Source organism: Marmota marmota, unplaced genomic scaffold (genome assembly GCF_001458135.2).
Source record: "Marmota marmota marmota unplaced genomic scaffold, marMar, whole genome shotgun sequence".
NCBI classification, from domain to species: domain Eukaryota; kingdom Metazoa; phylum Chordata; class Mammalia; order Rodentia; family Sciuridae; genus Marmota; species Marmota marmota.
In genome coordinates, this window is record NW_026000075.1 from 17,819,223 (window position 1) to 17,834,597 (window position 15,375).

Genomic DNA, 15,375 nt, shown 5'->3' on the forward strand with positions numbered 1-15,375 from the left:
GAGCTTTTTGAGCTTTAAATCTGAGGGGAACTCAACAGGCCTGGTTGAAATATGCAATGAACATCGAGAAAACATCTTGCCATAGAAGCATAATTATTTTTCTTCTCCCTTTTAAAAGATTTTTCCTTTTGATGCTAGTTTCCTTCCTTGTTTACACATTTTCAACAGTTTGAAAGGAAAAGACAATAATAAGGATTTCAAAATGGCAGAGAAATTTGAAAATCTTATGAACATTCATGGTTTTGATCTGGGCTCTGGGTATATGAACTTAAAACCATAGGATTGTGGAGGCGATGGCTTGGCTTTTTCTGCTGTAGATAATGACTGTGACAAAAGTGTAGCCATCATGAAAATTGCCCTTACTGTTGTTCCCCAGAGTGTCAAACATGCTTTCCATGAAATCAAAATTATGAGAAGACTTGGCCATGATACATACTGTTAAAGTGTTTGAAATTCTTATCCTCAGTGGCAACCAGTTAACCGACTGTGGGCTCTTTTACTGAACTGAACAGTGTTTACATTGTTCAGGAGTGCATGCAGACAGACTTGGCTAATGTGCTGGTCCAGGGCCCTTGACTGATAGAGCATGCCAGGCTTTTTGTGTATGCCAGTTGTTACGTTGGCTCAAGTGTATTTACTCTGCAAAGTACTGCACAGAGATCTCAAATCAGCTCATCTTTTCATTAATACTGAAGACTTGGTGCTGAAGATAGGTGACTTCGGTCTTGCACGGATCAAGGATCCTCATTATTCCCATGAGAGTCATCTTTCTTAGGTTTGGTTACTAAATGGTACAAATCTCCAGTCTTTTACTTTCTCTTAATAACTATACTAAAGCACTGACATGTGGGCTGCAGGCTGCATCTTTGCTGAAATGCTGAATGGTAAAACCTTCTTTGTAGGTACAGGTGAACTTGAACATATGCAACAGATTTTAGAATCTATTCCTGTGGTACATTAGTAAGATCGTCAAGACCTTCTTATTGTAATTCCAGTTTACGTTAGAAATTACACGACTGAGGCACAAAAACCCTTGACTCAGCTCCTCCAGGAATTAGTTGAGAAGCAGTGGATTTCCTGGGACAAATTCTGACAAATATTTGGGTTGGTTGACAGCAGAAGAAGCATTCTCTCATCCTTATATGAATATATATTCTTTTCCAATGGATGAACCAGTTTCAAGCCATCCTTTTCATGTTGAAGAGGAAGTTGATGATATTTTGCTTATAGAAGAAACTCACAGTCACATTTATAACTGGGAAATGTACCATGATTGTCAGTTTTCAGAGTCTGATTGTCCTATAAATAACAACTTTGATGGTAATGAAGTTTTTAGCTTGACACAAGAGCTCTGTCTGACGTCACTGATGAAGAAGTAGTACAAGTAGATCTCGAAAATATTGGGATGTAAATCAAGAAAAATATCTGGAGGATTCTGCTTTTGATACCAATTACCCTACTGAGCCTTGTTGGCAGTACGTACGTAGATCATTGTGAAAACAAATATTGTGGTCTAGAGTGCAACCATGCTTGTAACTACAAAATAAGGTCATCATCATATTTAGTAATTTAGTTTGGAGAGTGAAGTTATTCATTATTATGAGCCCAAACTTATTATAGATCTTCCCAACTGGAAAGAACAAAGCAAAGAAAAATCTGATAAGAAAGGCAAGTCAAAATGTGAAAGGAATGGAATGGTTGAAGCCCAGATAGCACTACAGGAAACATCACAGCAACTGGCTGAACAAGAATCAGAGAATTGATTTTGATTTCTTTCTTGCAGGAACTATTCAACTTAGTTCACAACAGGAGACTACTAATAAATTAAATGACTTGAATAGCTCAGTGTCCCAACTAGAGTTTGGTATCAAATTCAGTAAGCTGAGAAAAACAGAAAACAGGAATGACAAATTTGGTTCAAATTTGTAGTAAACTATTTAGTTAGAAGCTTTGTACCAATCTTCTTGGGATAGCCAGTTTGTGAGTGGCAGGGAGCAATGTTTTCTGGTCGATCAGTTTTGTTGTGAGGTCAGGAAGGATGAACAGGCTGAGAAAGTAAACACTTATACCAGTTACTTGGACAAGTTCTGTAGCAGGAAAGAAGATACTGAGATGCTAGAAACTGAGCCAGTAGAGGATGGGAAACTTGGGGAGAGAGGAAATGAGGAAGGATTTGTCAACAACAGTGAGTAGTTCCTCATTAACAAGCACTTTGAATCCATAGACCTCCTACTGTTTCATAGTTCAGGGGGTCACCATTTAAATCAATCCAGGGCATATTAACACCTTCTCCTGTGAAATCTTCCCCCTTGAATTCCTCATAAAACATACTGAATCTTGGTGCAGTGGTGCATGCCTGTAATCCCAGTGATTTGGGAGGCTAAGGAAGGAGGATTACAAGTTCAAAGCCAGCCTCAGCAAAAGCAAGGCACTAAGCAACTCAGTGAGACCCTGTCTCTAAATAAAATACAAAATAGGGCTGGGGATGTGGCACAGTGGTTGAGTGCCCAAGAGTTCAATCCCCATTACACTTCTACCAAAAAAAAAAAAAAAAATAGAGCAGCATTCTGAAACATCTGAACTAAAACACTCAGCAAACATTTCTCTTTGTATACTTCAAATGTGTTTGTCTTTTTTTAATTATTATTATTACTAATGTTTAAGTCATTTTCTACTTGAATCAGATGGTCTGATTTTGTAAGGATTTTTATTAGTTCTTGGTTTTAAAATCCGGAATTTTATTTACATGAAGTAGTTTTCATTTTAATTGCCATGTATTTTGCACACACAAAAAAGAATAGAGCAAAATAATGCAATGCTCAAGGAGAAAAATAAATGTGCTAAGACAAGTAAAAAACATTCTCTCATAGGACAATGATCTGTTTTACAGGAAACAAAAAACTCGCCTTGAATTTTACACGGAGAGAATGTACATAATTGCATGAACATATATATTTTTTCCTAAAATATTTTTTATTCATTAGTATTTTCCAGTTTTTCATACTGTACAAATTTCTTAAAACACAGCAGCAACAGAAAATGAATGCTGGATTTGGTACACATGTTATTTACCTCAAGGTAACAAAAATATATGGCAAAACATATACCACCCATAGTGCTTCACAATATGCATGCACTTCTATTTAGCCAGCCTTTATTGTAGTAAACTATTAAGGCACATTATTTATAAATGTTCTTGTATTCATCATTTATAGTGAAGTGTTAATACATCACATCTTATTTAGTTTAGCAAATCAGTAAATTTTCTGTATTTAATTATAAAATTAATTTAGTTTTAAATTTTTATTTATAACTACACTTTTTTATTTGTTTAGCCCTGTGGCTTGTTGCCTACTTAGCTGAATATATAAGATTAGCATATCCTAAGGCTGTCCACATACTTAATTTACTTAAGTATTCATTTTAAGTAAAGTACTCACTGTGTATAGGAAAAATTAGGAATTAATTTATTATAAGATGGTCCTAAAAGGTTTAATTGTGTTTATTTTTTAAAAATATTGTAATGTTAGACTTGTATGCATGGAAGTAATTAAGGTACATCATTATTGTAGCTTAAAAGTTGTACATGAGCCAGGCATGATGGCACAAGCATGTAATACCAGCAGTTTTGGAGGCTAAGGCAGGAGGATTTTGAGTTCAAAGCCAGCCTTAGCAACTTACAGAAGTCCTAAGCTACTCAGTAAGACCCTGTCTCAAAATAAAATACAAAATAGGTTGGAAATGTGGCTCAGTGGTTGAGTGCCCCTGAGTTCAATCCCTGGTACCCATCCCCCCAAAAAAGTAAAAAGTTGTACATGATAAGTCTTTTTTTGTTTGCTTGTTTTTACTGTATGTTTTTACCAAATTATATATTCCCCATTCCAAGACAAGTGTAAGTAAAATGAAATTAGATATAAAAAAAGAAAATTCTATCATTCAAAATGCTATTTAAAAGGCAATTGTATGAAATAAGAGTATACTTAAATCACACTGGAAGCATACAATTTATCGGTTGAAAACTGAAAATCTATGCAAATATTTCTTCTTAGTGGTAAAAATATAGGCTTTAGAGTAAACCTGCCACTGCTTAAAAGCCACCAGTTCTTACCTGTGTGAACTTGGTTCACTTTACCTATAAGCTACAGGTCCTCCTTTGCCCTTAAAGGGGTATTGAAAAATGATAATTTCACAAGACTATTTTAAGACTTAATTGACAAAATATTTTTATTTATTTATTTTTATTAGAGCTTCATAGTTATACATAGTAGTTGTGTTCATTATGACAAACACATATATGTGGAAATAGTATTTTTTAAAGGGGTTGAAAATGGCATACAGTATATATAAATATTTTTAATATGGTAGCTATTTTTGCAACTGTTGTATCTTTTATTCTGATTGGGCCACTTCATGTAAACTGTAAATGTTCCTCATTCCAGTTAGAAAATGAATTAATAAATATTCATTGGCATAAATGAAGAAAAATAATTTCAGAATAACATTTAAAATAAAACCAATAAAAATGAAAGCAAGAACTAGAAAAATAAAAGTGAATTTAATATTTACTTTGCTGAATTTATTTATTTATTTGTATTTTATCTATTTATTAAACAATTAGATATAATACAAAGAATCATTTATGAAGGTTTTTGAAATAATTGTTTTAGGTGGAAGAAGAGGTAAACTAGATAGTAACTGAGGATGCAGCTACAAATCCTATGATTTAAGAAATAATAAAAGCAAAAGTGCTGAATACTGTTGCTTCGTTGGGAGGCCACTACCTGTGATGATGCTATGAAGTATCTCTTTTCTGAAGCCTAAAGGGAATGGCACAGTGATTCTGGGGGTGCCTATAGACTGAGCCTAACCTGTCCTGGGCTATAAAGAGATGTCTGGCACAGACAAAAAGAGAAGCAATTACCTGCTGGCCTCCTACTTTGATTCAATCTAACAGAGGCTCTGATTGGTCAGAACTAATAAGAAGCTAGGCAGTAATAGTGTCAGAAAAATGTCATTTTTTCCCCTCATTCTCATTTCAAGCATAGAACAGATTTGAATGAAACGATGTGGAGTAGAAATAAAAAATAATAATCAGCAGTTTCTTGTAACCATTAATCAGGGTAAAAATAATAAATAGGCTCTATGTTAACTAAGAAAAGAAAATTTTTATAAAATAGATGAATTTTATTTTAGCAATCATAAAGCAATCAGGGTAGAGAATAAGAGCTGAAGAAATTCAAGTAAACTCCATTTTCCTTGAGAAATCACTAACACAGGCACATGGGAAAGTTAGCTAATTATGTAGGAAGTACAAAGGACAACAAGCTGTCGAATTGGCATTCTGCAGAACTAAAGAAACAAGAGAGATAAATAAAAATAATCCTGAGACAGGAAATCAGAGCACCTTACAAAGGTAAGATATGAAGAAAATGGCACACGTTTTAAGAAAAGCCATTGCAAATCAACACATACAAAAACAGCAATGTGGCTTAAGAACCTCCCTGAGAGCTATAAAAACAAGTCACCCAACTGTGTGAGGTACAGCTATTCACCAGGAAGAATATCTCATCTCCTGAGAGAAGTAGCAATACAGGCACATGAATTTATCCAATATTTATTATCTTTTTTATGAGATGACAACTATTTTAATTATTTGTATATTTTTGTGAAGGGTGAGGTTTCTTTTGCAAAAATAAACATAGAGAGCCTAGAAAACATATTATAAACACAAGTGAAACCTTTGGCAATATTAAAAAATCAATATTCTTTGGATTGTGTACCACAGAATTCACGTATAACAGTAATTAGCTCTTATTGTTAGGGGACAGATAGATGAGAATGGTGGGAATATGAGACTAAGACAATGATTCTATAAAATGGGCCCACTGTACTGAACCCCCACATGCTTTCTTTGTCAAAAACAATCTGCTTGCAGCGCCACCTGGCCTAAGCAGGAGTGAAGGTCAGGAAGTCAGTGTACATAATGAATGAGGGGATTCAAGAGAAGATGAGCTCTGGTTATCAAACAGAGAGAACAACGCATTGTTAACCTCTGAGATACTGCTCCCAGTATTCTAGGATGCTAACAATTAACCTCTGTGTCTCTGTCACATGTAAGGGAATGAAAGAAAAAACAATAATTAAGCCAAGGGTATCTGGGTTCTATAAAAGAGCAAGTCCCTCCCATGGACACCCAGCTCTGGGGCCCCTTCTCTTGGAAGAAGAATGTCTCTGTCCTTTTCTTAAATAAAACTTGCTTTCAAAGCTTGCCTCTGCATTTCGTGGGTGTTTAATCTTCAACACCAGGGGAAAAGGACCTCTTCCTGATCTGCAAGATCAGTATCATTATCTTTAAGGTCCTTGGAAGACCGCAGAAGTCACTAAAGTTTATTCATATTTGAAATCACAATAACAATAATTTTGGAAAATATAAAATTATCACTTAGCATTTGGGAAGTTCCCAGAAAAACACAAGAAACCAAAGAGTAGGGACAATGTTTGGTAAAAAAGTAACACTTGAGAATGCTTAAATTTAATTAAAAATTGATTTTTGTAAAATGGTAAATAAAGCAAAACGCACTTGTGGAGAGGTAGTTATGAACTCATATGTTTAAGCGAAATAAAAAGGGTTCAGATCTTAGTACCTGCCCTAAATATTTGTGTGAATTTGACTGCTTAATTTTCCTGTCTCTCAATTTACCATTAGGCTAGAAATAATCAGCCAAAATGTTCTTATATCATGATTCAGGATCTTGTTCCTGATGAGGGTCCAAATTCAGCAATAGCAGATCTGCTTTGGTTGGACGTTTAATCTTTTCTGGAGCTTAGCTACTCACAATAAATTTCTATTCCAATCCTCTCCTTTCTGTCCTTGATACTTGCAGGAGACAAAAACCTTTTAATACAAGGTGAATGAAGCCCTTCAGCTTTCACAGTTCACTTTCAATGAAAAATTTGCTGTCCTTCTCTTTCATTGTTCTTTATATAACATCAAGTGATCTTAACAATAACCACACAGTTCTACTGCCCTTTTAGTTACATTTTCCCCTATTTCATAATTCTCAAAATTCTAATGTATTATAACAAGTAGTATATTTTTCACCTCTAAACACACCATCTCAGTGCATTACTAGTAAAATTTTAACAATTGCCTTTTTTGTTATACAACCTCTGTGGCCTATCGTTAGTTACCCAGTCTTTCTGCCAGGGAGTGAAGTGACCATTGCCAAAACACCAGCTTAGCAATTGCATTCCACTATCATTTCTGCTAATATGTATGCCAACTTGTTTACATTCATGGGAGACAGATGGGGAGCTTTAAACTCTTGCACCAAAGAGTAGCCCAGGATTGAGATATGACAATAAAGCATCTTACCAAATCATTTCTTTTAGTCACAGGTCTGAGACTTCCATGAAAGAGTAAGGCAGGTTTATTCTATGAAAGTAATTACAAAAGTAATCTGATAATCAAGGACAATCTTCCTGCTGCATTACAAGAAGGTGAAAAAGGAGATCAGCATGGTATCTCATAATGGCCTTTACATATAGTAGGAAGGAAATTATTTGGATCCAAACTTGTATAATCACTTAAATAAGACATTATTAATATGAAACAATTTAATGCAAATACTTGATGCCTTGAAAATGAAAAAAAGGACACAATTGATAAAAACATAAAGAAGGGAAGAAAATGAGAAAGAATATTTGATTTCATATACCCAGTTTCTAAAATGTACAATAAAGTTCAGATGTATTACAATGTGGAATATGAAGTGAAAAAAACACACAATATATCAAAATAGCAAATAATTCTGAAAACAGAAGAACGAACTGGATAGAAATTGTGAAAGCAAGTTAAATTTTTATTTTTTGGAATGGGATATAGATATACATATAACCTTTTTAAAATTATTTTATTCTACTTTGTTATATATGACAGCAGAATGCATTACAATTCATATTACATATATAGAGCATAATTTTTTCATATCTTTGCTTGTATACAAAGTATATTCATACCATTCATGTCCTCTTCATACATGTGCTTAGGGTAGTGATGTCCATATCATTCCACCATCTTTTTTTTAGGCCCTCGCCCTCCCCCTCCCCTTTCCCCTATCTAGAATTTGTCAAACCTTCCCATGCTCCTCCTCTCAACCCCACTATGAATCAGCCTCCTTATATCAAAGAAAACATTCAGCATTTGTTTTTTTTGTTTTTGTTTTTTTGATTGTCTAACTTTACTTAACATTATATTCTACAACTCCATTCATTTACCTGCAAATGCCATGATTTTATTCTCTTTTATTGCTGAGTAATATTCCATTGTGTATATATACCACATTTTCTTTATCCATTCATCTATTGAAGGGTATCTTGGTTGGTTCCACAGTTTAGGTATTGTGAATTATGCTGCAATAAACATTGATATGGCTGTGTCCCTGTATTATGCTGTTTTTTAAAGTTCTTTGGGTATAGACAAAGGAGTGGGATAGCTGGGTCAAAAGATGGTTCCATTCCCAGTTTGCCAAAGAGTCTCCATATTGGCTGCACAAATTTGCAGTCCCACCAGCAATGGATGAGTGTGCCTTCCTCTGCACATCCTCACCAACACTTACTGTTGTTTGTATTCTTAATATTTGCCATTCTGACTGGAGTGAGATGAAATCTTAGTTTTGATTTGCATTTCTCTAATTGCTAGAGATGTTGAACATTTTTTCATATATTTGTTGATTGATTGTATATCACTTTCTGAGAAGTGTCTATTCAGTTCCTTGGCCCATTTATTGACTGGGCTATTTTATTTTTAAAATTTTAGTTTTTTGAGTTCTTTATATACCTAGAGATTAGTGCTCTATCTGATGTGTGAGGGGTAAAAATTTGCTCCCAGGCTGTGGGCTCTCTATTCACCTCACAGATTGTTTCTTTTGCTGAGAAGAAGCTTTTTAGTTTGAATCCATCCCATTTATTAATTCTTGATTTTAATTCTTGCACTATAGGAGTCTCATTAAGGAACAGGGGCCTAATCCAACATGATGGAGATTCGGATCTACTTTTCCTCCTATTAGATGCAGGGTCTCTGGTTTAATTCCTAGGTCCTTGATCCACTTTAAGTTGAGTTTTATGCATGGTGAGGGATGGGGGTTTAATTTCATTTTGTTGCATATGGATTTTCAGTTTCTCTAGCACCATTTGTTGAAGATGCTATCTTTTCTCTGACATATGTTTTTGGCACCTTTGTCTAATAAAAGATAATTGTAATTAAGTGGCTTCGTCTCTGTGTCCTCTGTTCTATACCATTGGTCTACCTGTCTGTTGTCATGTTTCAGGAATTAACAGTTATTAATGTTACTATTGTTACTATTACTCTATAGTATAGTTTAAAGTCTGGTAAAGTGATGCCACCTGCTTTACTCTTCTTGCTAAGGATTGCTTTAGCAATTCTGGGTCTTTTATTTTTCCAGATTAATTTCATGACTGAATTTTCTATTTCCATGAGGAATCTCATTGGGATTTTGAATAGAATTGCATTAAATCTGTATAATGCGTTTAGTAGTATGGTCATTTTGACAATATTAATTCTGCCTATCCAAGAACAAGGTAGATCTTTCCATCTTCTAATGTCTGATGTGCTTAGTTTTGGAATCAGGGTAATATTTGCCTCATAGAATAAGTTTGGAAGTGCTCTCTCTTTTTCTATTTCCTGAAATAAATTGAAGAGCATTGGTATTAGTTCTTCTTTAAAGGTCTTTTTGAACTCGTCTATGTGTCTATCTGGTCCCGGGCTTTTCTTGGGTGGTACAATTCTGATTCATCACTTGAAATTGATATGTTTAAATTGTGTATATCATCCTGATTCAATTTGGGCAAAGTATATATCTCTAGGAATTTTTCGATAGCTTTGAAATTTTCTATTTTATTGGAGTACAAGTTTTCAAATAATTTCTAATTATCTTCTGTATTGCTGTAGTGTCTGTTGTGATATTTCCTTTTTCATCACATGTTTAATTTGGATTTTCTCTCTCCTCTCTTCCTTAGCATGGCTAAGGGTTTATTAGTTTTATTTATTTTTTCAAAGAAACAACTTTTTGTTCTGTCAATTTTTTCAATTGTTTTTCTTTTGTTTTAATTTCATTGATATCAGCTCTGATTTTTAATTGTTTCCTGTCTTCTACTGCTTTTGGTGTAGATTTATTCTTCTTATTCTAGGGCTTTAAGATATAATGTTAAGTCATTTATATGTTGACTTTTTTTTCTTTTACACAATGAACTCCATGCAATGAAATTTCCTCTTAGAACTGCCTTTATAGTGTCGTAGAAATTTTGATATGTTGTATCTGTGATCTCCTTCACCTCTAATAATTTTTAATTTCCTACTTAATATCTTTTGCAATCCATTGTTCATTCAGTAGCATTTTATTTAGTCTCCAGGTGTTGAAGAAGCTTTTATTTCTTTTTTTATTATTGATTTCTAATTTCATTCCATTATGATCTGATAGAATGTAGAATAATATCTCTACTTTTTTATATTTTCTAAGAGTTGCATTGTGGTATAATATATGGTCTATTTTAGAGAAGGATTCATGTGCTGCTGAGAAGTAAGTGTATTCATTCATTGAAGGATGAAAGATTCTATATATGTCAGTTAGGTCTAAGTTGTTGATTGTGTTATTAAGTTCTATAGTTTCTTTGTTCAGCTTTTGTTTGGACAATCTATCCAGTGATGAAAGAGGTGTATTGAAGTCACCCAGAATTATTGTGTTGTGGTCTATTTGACTCTTAAACTTGAAAAAGAGTTTGTTTGATGAATGTAGACATGCCATTTTGGGGGGCATATATTTTCGAAATTTTTATGTCTTGTTGATGTTCCCTTAAGCCATATGAAATATCCTTTTTTATCCCTTTTGAATAACTTTAGCTTGAAGTCTATTTTATTTGATATGAGGATGGAGACCCTTGTTTGTTTCCACAGTCCATGAGAGTGGTATGATTTTTCCCAACCTTTCACATCTAGTCTGTGGATGTCTTTTCCTATGAGATGACTCTCTTAGAGGTAGCATATTGTTGTTGTTGTTGGGTTTTTTAATTTTTAATCCAATCTGCCAGTCTATGTCTTTTGATTGGTGAGTTTAGGCCATTAACATTCAGTATTATTATTGAGACATGATTTGTATTCCCAGCATTTGGGGGGGGAATATTTTACTTGACTTGTTTTCTCCTTTGATTAGTTTTTTCTTTAGTGTAATTACTTCCTTTGCTGATTTTCATTGTTATTTTTCAATTCCTCTTCATGGAATATTTTGCCAATGATGTTCTGTAGTGCAGGCTTTCTAGTTGTAATTTTTTTTAACTTTTGTTTATCATGGAAGGTTTTTATTTCACCATCAAATATAAAGCTTAATTTTGCTGGATACAAAAATCTTGGTTGACATCCATTTTCTTTAAGAGCTTGATATTTGTTCCAGGATCTTCTTGCTTTCATAGTCTGGGTTGAAAAATCTGCACATAATCTAATTTGTTTTCCCCTATGTGTAATCTGATTTTTTTTTCTCTTGGCTTTTAATATTCTCTCCTTATTCTATGGGTTAGGCATTTTCATTAGATTGTGCCTTGGTGTGGATCTGTTGTGATTTTGTACATTTGACGTCCTTTAAGCCTCATTGAATTTGGTTTTCCAATTCATTCTTCATGTTTGGAATTTTTCTGATATTATTTAATATAATAGATTGCTCATTCCTTCGATTTGGAACTCTATTTCCTCCTCTATCCCAATAACTCTTAAATTTGGTCTTCTTATGTTATCCCATATTTCTTGAATGTTCTGTTCATGGTTTCTTACCATTTTCCCTGTGTTGTCTACATTCCTTTAAAGATTATATATTTTGTCTTCATTATATGAGATCCTGTCTTCCAAGTTGTCTTATCTGTTGCTGATACTTTTAATTGAGTTTTTAATTTGGTTTATTGTTCCCTTCATTTCAAGGATTTGTTTTTTAGAACTTCTATCTCCATACTGAGGTAATCTTTTGCTTCCTGTATTTTTTATGTAGCTCTTTGTCAAAATGATCTTTTGCTGCCTGTATTTGCTCTCTTATATCATCCTTTAATTCACAGAACATTTTAATCATGCACATCCTAAAATCCTAAACTTCTTCTCTGTAATTTCTTCTGCTTTGCTTGCCATGGGTTCTAATAATGATCTTGGTGTGTTTGGGGCACTTTCTTCCCTTGTCTTTTTGTATTGATTGCGTGTCTTCCCTTCTAGCACTGTGTTTTTACCCAATAGGCTTATAGTGTCCTGGTAGAGATCGAATACTTCTCCCTTGAGCTGAAGGACAATATTATCAGATCCCGATATAAACAGTATATACACTAGAAACAAATGTTTTCTATTAAGACATTTACAGTTTGGTCACAATGTATAAAAATGGTGAATTCAATTATTATCTACAATATACTCAGTAGGTTTGTGAAAGTGTTTACAGTTTCTGTTGGTAAACAAAGAACTGGGGGTGAGGAGTAGGATGATATGCTGATGAGGAAGGAGGTGAGGATACAGAGTTGTTATATTTTAGAAAGTATGAAAGAAAAATCTAAAGAGGAAGATTAGTATCAGAAGGGAGAGAAAGTAATTTTGGTTACACAAGTAGTGGGAAGACACTAGAATACATAAAACAAACACAATATATATTGAGAAAAATTTTTTTAAAATGGTAAAATAGTAGAAACTTGTGGGATATATATATATATACACACACACACACACACACACAACACAGCTGTAATATACTATTCAGATGCCCCAGTCCTCAAAATCCTAATTCATGCAAAGTACTTGGTTTCACATATATTGGGGATGTAAGGGCAGGAGAATAGAGAATAAGAGGGAAAAAAAATCTTGAAGGAAAAAAACAGGATTTTTTTTTTAAATCTTTCCTGCTTCCCTTCTCATCTAATAAGTGGGGTCACCTGTTGTTAGCTGGTATCTCCACCCTCAGGGTGGTGAAGGTAACCAGGTGTCACTGTGCTGGGATAGTGGCTGCTGGGAAGTGGGGGGAGTTAGAAACTGGTTACCTGGCCAGCAGATGTTTCAAAACTGGTAGTTGTCCCCCAATGAAGATGGTGATGAAGATGGCCCAAGATGGAGGTGCCTGCTTTCAGCAGTGTGTGGGCTATTGGGTCATGTGGGGGGAGCCGCTGAGAGATGGCATTGGAGGATGAGTTCAGAGAGGAGCTCATGAAGTGTGTGGCTGTTGGCTGACTTTAGAGCCTGTGTAAAGGTCCAGGGTGTAGGCAGGCTACTGCACATAGGGGATTATCTCTGCTGCTGCAAAGCCCCAAGATGGCAGTGACCAGGGGAGCCCCACATTGGTAGATGGGGGTCCAGGTGGGAGTGGTGGCTGGAGTCTTGTGTGGAAAGCTGCTGGATGTCCTGCATGGGTGTGGCATCGGTGATTTCTGCTCTAGTGGGTGACTGAAAGTTGTATGTAGGTGTTCAAGGTGCCCACTTGGGTACCCGATAGTCCTGTGTGGTGAGTGATTGGGAGACCTACTCTGACGCTGAGGCCTGGAACCCTGGAAGGGTATGTTGGCCATGATTCCCACATGAGGAGCAGGAATTTCACTTGCAGTATTCTCATGTCCCAGGACATGGAGCGACACAGAATGCTGCCTCCCTCTGGCCCACTGTCTTGGATCTCCTATAAGTAATATTAAATAATAAAACAAACCAATGTTATCAGCCTATGACTTAGAATTATACAAATAACCAACATGTAAACTTAAATTAAAAGTTTGTAAAATATTGAAATTTTAAGGAATAACTAGGGATAGGAGTTGGTAGAATGAGACAAAAATTTTTCATACTATTTTTCTGCTAGTCTTTTTTTTATGTAATTAATATACATTTTAAATATAGCAATGATTGTGGGGTTTGAATAGAGAATATTTGTAGTTCAGTAAAATGAGAAAAATTATTAAGGATTCAGTTTTCGACATTATTATTTATTATATTATTACTTGAAGTATACATTTATTTTATTATAATAGTATTTAACGTTATTAAAAATATTATTGCAATGATTGGATTTTGAGAGCTGTAATCTATTCAGTCCATTCTACTTTGAATGGACTGATTGGGTGGTAACTGTATATTGGTAGGACATAATTGGAATAGATGGGTCACTGGAAACTTGCCCTGGGAGGGTACAACTTTCCTGCAGCTCCTTCCCCTCCTCTTTTCACCTCTTGCTCCCCCATCCCCCATTATGAGCTGAGAAGCTTTCCTCCACTGGACCCCTTCCTGCTGATGTGCTGTCTTACCTTGGGCCCCAAGCAAATAAATTGGCTGTCTATGGACTAAGATCTTTGAAATTTTGAGAGCCAAATAAACATTTCTTTCTCTAAGTTGTTTTTTTTTTTCTTTTCTTTCTTTCTTTTTTTTTTTGTTCTTTTTAGTTGTGCATGATGTTAAAGTATAATTTGACTTATTTATACAAACATGTAGTACATCTTATTCTCTTTTGGTCACACTGATGAAAAAGATAACAAAAACAGAAATTGGTATGAGGACTGGGGTCATTTCTGTGACTAATCTAAATGTGATTCAGAAGCCATTGGAGCTAGTTTGTGGGCATAATTTTTAAAGTTTAGAGACGCAAGCTGAAAAAGCTTTATAATGTTGTAAGTTGTTAGTGGAACTTAATAGTTGTTGCTGGTGGGAGTTTCGAACATCACAATACTGATAGGAATGCAGACAATCCTCAAGAGGTTTCTGAGGGAAATGAAGATTCTACTGGGAATTAGACTAGAAGCTACTCATGTTATATACTAGCACAGAACTTAGTTAAATTTTGCCCATATCCTAAGACTTGTATAGGCTGAATTTTAATGTAATGAACCAGTTTTAAAATGATAGACTAATTAATATGGTAAAGAAAATTTCAAGGCAGCACCACATTCAGTCAGTGTCAGTGACATTGCTGGGAATCTTAGCCAGGTTTATTGTTAAAAATGTAAGCAGAAAATAGAGTTAAAGGATTTTAATAACTTGAAGTTTGACCAGAAAAGAACATTGTAAGCTGGAGTCAAGGAAGCTATGTTTATTAAAGTAATTATAGCCATTAAACCAATGCTAAGTATTTTGTAGACAGACAATAGAAAATACAATTCCAAAGCATCTCAGGAATTTTTAAGACTTCTCCCTGTAGGCTCCAGGATAGAAGAGATGATCCCTTTGAGAAAAGACTATGGGGATGACCTGTTTGCACCAGGGGGCCTAGTAAGATGTTTCACTATGCTGAGCTATGCATGCACTCATGCTGCAAGTGTTCCCAGGAGACCCAGGTATTGTACAAGCTGGTAACAGATCTTGCT

General features: G+C 34.8%; 1 pseudogene; it reads left to right on the forward strand.

Annotated features, from left to right (window-relative positions):
- The first annotated feature begins 202 nt into the window (after window positions 1-202).
- On the forward strand, window positions 203-2,334 carry LOC107149574 (annotated as a pseudogene).
- Window positions 2,335-15,375: the final 13,041 nt, after the last annotated feature.